General features: G+C 44.2%; 1 pseudogene; it reads left to right on the forward strand.

Moving 5' to 3' along the window:
- Window positions 1–5,108: 5,108 nt before the first annotated feature.
- LOC149440724 (homeobox protein EMX1 pseudogene) lies at window positions 5,109–5,451 on the forward strand (annotated as a pseudogene).
- The last annotated feature ends 590 nt before the right edge of the window (window positions 5,452–6,041 follow it).

A 6,041-nucleotide genomic window follows, 5' to 3' on the forward strand; every position in this document is an offset into this window, starting at 1 on the left:
AAGTAAGGGTACTAATATACGTCCAACCACTACTACTATTCTGACATCTTCTAGAACTACTAATACTACTATCAGTATGACTATTACTACTACATCTAATAGTAGTACTACTTCTATTACTACATCTAATACTAGTACTACTTTTATTACTGCTACTACATCTAATACTAGTACTACTTCTATTACTACTACTACATCTAATACTAGTACTACTTATATTACTGCTACTACATCTAATACTAGTACTACTTCTATTACTACTACTACATCTAATACTAGTACTACTTCTATTACTGCTACTACATCTAATACTAGTACTGCTTCTATTACTACTACTACATCTAATACTAGTACTACTTCTATTACTGCTACTACATCTAATACTAGTACTACTTCTATTACTGCTACTACATCTAATACTATTACTACTTTTATTACTGCTACTACATCTAATACTAGTACTACTTCTATTACTACTACTACATCTAATACTAGTACTACTTCTATTACTGCTACTACATCTAATACTAGTACTACTTCTATTACTGTTACTACATCTAATACTAGTACTACTTCTATTACTGTTACTACATCTAATACTAGTACTACTTCTATTACTGCTACTACATCTAATACTAGTACTATTTCTATTACTGCTACTACAACTAATACTAGTACTACTTCTAATACTAGTACTACTTCTATTACTGCTACTACATCTAATACTAGTACTACTTCTATTACTGCTACTACATCTAATACTAGTACTACTTCTATTACTGCTACTACATCTAATACTAGTACTATTTCTATTACTGCTACTACAACTAATACTAGTACTACTTCTAATACTAGTACTACTTCTATTACTGCTACTACATCTAATACTAGTACTACTTCTATTACTGCTACTACATCTAATACTAGTACTACTTCTATTACTGCTACTACATCTAATACTAGTACTACTTCTATTACTGCTACTACATCTAATACTAGTACTATTTCTATTACTGCTACTACATCTAATACTAGAACTACTTCTATTACTGCTACTACATCTAATACTAGTACTACTTCTATTACTACTACTACAACTAATACTAGTACTACTTCTATTACTGCTACATCTACTACTAGTACTACTTCTAATACTGCTGCATCTAATACTAGTACTACTTCCAATACTAGTACTACATCTAATACTAGTACTACTTCTATTACTGCTACATCTAATACTAGTACTACTTCTATTACTGCTACATCTAATACTAGAACTACTTCTATTACTACTACATCTAATACTAGTACTATTTCTATTACTGCTACTACAACTAATACTAGTACTACTTCTAATACTAGTACTACTTCTATTACTGCTACTACATCTAATACTAGTACTACTTCTATTACTGCTACTACATCTAATACTACTACTACTTCTATTACTGCTACTCCATCTAATACTAGTACTACTTCTATTACTGCTACTCCATCTAATACTAGTACTACTTCTATTACTGCTACTACATCTAATACTAGTACTACTTCTATTACTGCTACTACATCTAATACTAGTACTACTTCTATTACTGCTACTACATCTAATACTAGTACTACTTCTATTAATGCTACTACATCTAATACTAGTACTACTTCTATTAATGCTACTACATCTAATGCTAGTACTACTTCTATTACTACTACTACTACATCTAATATTAGTATTACTTCTGTTACTACTACATCTAATACTAGTACTACTTCTATTACTACTACTACTACTACATCTAATACTAGTACTACTGCTATTACTACATCTAATACTAGTACTACTTCTGTTACTACATCTAATACTAGTACTACTTCTATTACTACTACATCTAATACTAGTACTACTTCTATATCTAATATTAGTACTACTTCTATATCTAATACTAGTACTACTTCTATTACTACTACTACATCTAATACTAGTACTACTTCTATTACTACTACTACATCTAATACTAGTACTACTTCTATTACTACTACTACATCTAATACTAGTACTACTTCTATATCTAATACTAGTACTACTTCTATGACTTCAACTACATATATTCCTGCTGCTGCTGCTGCTGCTACTCCTAGTAATATTACTTCTATGGCCACTAATACTAGTGATTCTGTTATATCTACAATGCTGCGCCAATGAAAACTACTATTCTTAAATGTTGGGTTTTGAAAGAAAACTGTACTGAGACAAGTATGTGGCCTGCACTGAGGTCGTACACTTTGTAAAATGCCCGTGTCCTGGCTGTCATGCTGATCTTTTGTTTTCTGTACTTTTTACGTCTTTGACCGAAAACAATAGAGCGGATCAGGAGTTCTGACAGCAAACGTTGCATGATCTGTACTAGGTCAGTGACTCGGCATGACAGCCAGGAAAGTAGCATTTTCAGAATAAGGGGTCAGCCATGCCAGCCTTGTCTCCAGGAGAGGAGCCTGCCATTCCCTGCTGACATTATATTGCTGAATGTCCCTGATGCTGCCTATGAAATCACCGCCTCTGGCTTCCGGTGATGGCTACTTCATCCCGAATATGACCCATGGAGAAGGTTCTTCTAAGGAGCTCCAGATAAAGGCGATGATAAGTATGGCGTCAAGTGGGAGTTTTCTTTCCACCATTGGCATGACATTATAAAATCTCTATAAACTGTAAGCTATGTCAGAGACTGATGTGACTGGGTCAGTCTTTTCTGCCAGATATATATATATATACATTGGAATAATAATAATAATAAAAACAAGTATAATAGTGAATATCACACACATGCCTGGCTGAGGGAAGGGATAAGTGACACATTATTGCCTCCTCCTCCTCCCACATTACCTGATCCCCCCTCTCAGTTCCTGACACAAAGCTGCCTGGGACATCACAGTCACTGGGGCATTGCAGCTCATTGGAGTGGAAAATAGACTCTTTGTAGAGGAGGTGAGAGAACTGCCCCCTCCACAGGGGTTACATCAACTCTACTAATTACTGGACACTAACCCCTGCCAAGCAGCCAGCCAGCCTGACAATGGATGCCACTGCAACAGAGCCCTGCACCCCAACCTACACTGACTGAGTGCAGCTCTACACATTGAGTCCTGCACCCCAACCTACTCTGACTGAGCCCAACTCTACACTCTGAGCCCTGCACCCCAACCTACTCTGACTGAGCCCCACTCTACACTCTGAGCCCTGCACCCCAACCTACTCTGACTGAGCCCCACTCTACACTCTGAGCCCTGCACCCCAACCTACTCTGACTGAGCCGCAGCTCTACACATTGAGCCCTGCACCCCAACATACTCTGACTGAGCCCCACTCTACACCCTGAGCCATGCACCCCAACCTACTCTGACTGAGCCCCACTCTACACATTGAGCCCTGCACCCCAACCTGCTCTGACTGAGCCCCACTCTACACATTGAGCCATGCACCCCAACCTGCTCTGACTGAGCCCCACTCTACACATTGAGCCATGCACCCCAACCTGCTCTGACTGAGCCCCACTCTACACATTGAGCCATGCACTCCAACCTGCTCTGACTGAGCCCCACTCTACACATTGAGCCCTGCACCCCAACCTGCTCTGACTGAGCCCCACTCTACACCCTGAGCCCTGCACCCCAACCTGCTCTAACTGAGCCCCACTCTACACATTGAGCCCTACACCCCAACCTACTCTGACTGAGCCACACTCTACACCCTGCACCCCACCTATTCTGACTGAGCCCCACTCTACACATTGAGCCCTGCACCCCACTCTGCACGGACTGAACACCCCACTCTACACTGAGCACTACACTTCACACTGTCTGCACTCCATTGTACACTGCCTGAACCCCTCTCTATACTCTGCACTCCATTGTATACTGCCTGAACCCCACTCTATACTCTGCACTGCACCCCACCCTCAACTGTCTGCACTCAATTGTACACCGCACTCCACTTTGCATTCACTGCACTCCACGGTACACTGGGCACTGCGCCCCACTCTACACTGACTGCACCCCACTGTATTCTGCCTGAACCTCACTCTTCATAGACTGCACCCCCTTCTACATCGACTACACCCCACTCTACACTGAGCACTGAAAGCACACCACTTTATTCTGAGTACTGACTGCACCCCGCTCTACACTAATCACTGAGTGCACCCCACTATGGGCTGAACGTTGACCGCACCCCACTGTACACTGACTGCACCCCTCTCTACACAGTCCTCTGACCGCACCCCACCGTACACTGACTGCACCCCTCTCTACACTGACCGCACCCCACCGTACACTGACTGCACCCCTCTCTACACTGACCGCACCCCACCGTACACTGACTGCACCCCTCTCTACACTGACCGCACCCCACCGTACACTGACTGCACCCCTCTCTACACTGACCGCACCCCACCGTACACTGACCGCACCCCCCTACACATCTGGTTCTGTAGGGGTCCCAGCGGACCCTATTGTCGCCCCCCTCCCATCACACTGCGTTATAATAGAACTCCTTCTATGACTCTCAGTGAAGGGCAGAGCGGAAACTTCAAGAGCCTGGACCCCCCCTCCCCTCCCCCCAATCAGTTTAGCTCCTCACATCTTCCCTTATAATAAATATCATAATGAAACAGAACTACCCCCAGACCCCCACCCCCACCCTTCCTAGGTACACTGGGGAGGGGGATATAGTATCAGGGTAAGTACAGAGCAGAAGCAGGATAGGGGGTCAGATCACGTGACTGGGGGGCCCCTCTTGCAGCACATGGTATGAGCACCACGTCCCTCCTGCAAAGGGTTAATGAAGAGGGGAGGCTGGGCCCCCCAGGTCATGCATAATTCATGAGGTGGGCGGGGCAGCAGTCACCCAGACGCCTTGCAGCCCTCCTCTGCCTCTCAGATCTGTTGGTAGTGTTCAGGTAAAGGGGCAGCCAGAGAGCAGGCGAGAATCTGGTGACTCCCCCTCCCCATCCAGGAGGATCCCCAGGTGCATGGAGCAGGGAGCCAGAGCTGAGCCTTAGCCCTTGTTCCAGGGGGGGGGCAGAGGACAGGAGAAGGCCAGTGTGCCCAGCAGCAGCACCATGTTCCAGCCAGCAGGCAAGCGCTGCTTCACCATTGAGTCCTTAGTGGCCAAGGACACCCAGCAACACCTGAGCCCAGAGGAGCCCCTCCGACCCACCGCCCTGCCCTACCCCACCTCCACCACCGAAGCCTTTGTCACTGGCTTCCCCAACCCAGCCGGCAGGACCCTCTACCCCAACCCTGAACTGGTCTTCCCGGAGGCTGTCAGCCACCCTTCCCTGACTGTGCACCCCCACCAGCATCTACAGCACCCCCACTCCTTCTTCGGAGCCCAGCACAGGGACCCCCTCAACTTTTACCCCTGGGTGCTGAGGAACAGGTTCTTCGGGCACAGGTTCCAAGGTAAGACCAACTGCCACTGAGCATGGATTGTCTGCAACTGGCACTGCCTCAGCTGTGTGTGTGCCCCCCATAATGGACGACTTTCACCCCGACACTCAGCCCACCGGCACCCTGCCTGGGCTAAGTACTCATGGGACCTCTAGAAAATGTCTCATTTATGTAGATGGGTTCACAATTTCTCTATAGTGGCCAACAAACTCTATTATATACTTCTAGAATGACCAGAACCGACCACATGTATGTTATATGTTCTTCTATAAAGATTATAATGACCCACATAGTCCATTATATACCGCTAGAATGACCAGAACCGACCACATGTATGTTATATGTTCTTCTATAAAGATTATAATGACCCACATAGTCCATTATATACCTCTAGAATGACCAGAACCGACCACATGTATGTTATATGTTCTTGTATAAAGATTATAATGACCCACATAGTCCATTATATACCTCTAGAATGACCAGAACCGACCACATGTATGTTATATGTTCTTCTATAAAGATTATAATGACCCACATAGTCCATTATATACCTCTAGAATGACCAGAACCGACCACATGTATGTTATATGTTCTTCTAT

Source organism: Staurois parvus, unplaced genomic scaffold (assembly GCF_062004578.1).
Source record: "Staurois parvus isolate SC_StPar_1 unplaced genomic scaffold, SC_StPar_1.0 ptg001057l, whole genome shotgun sequence".
NCBI lineage: Eukaryota > Metazoa > Chordata > Amphibia > Anura > Ranidae > Staurois > Staurois parvus.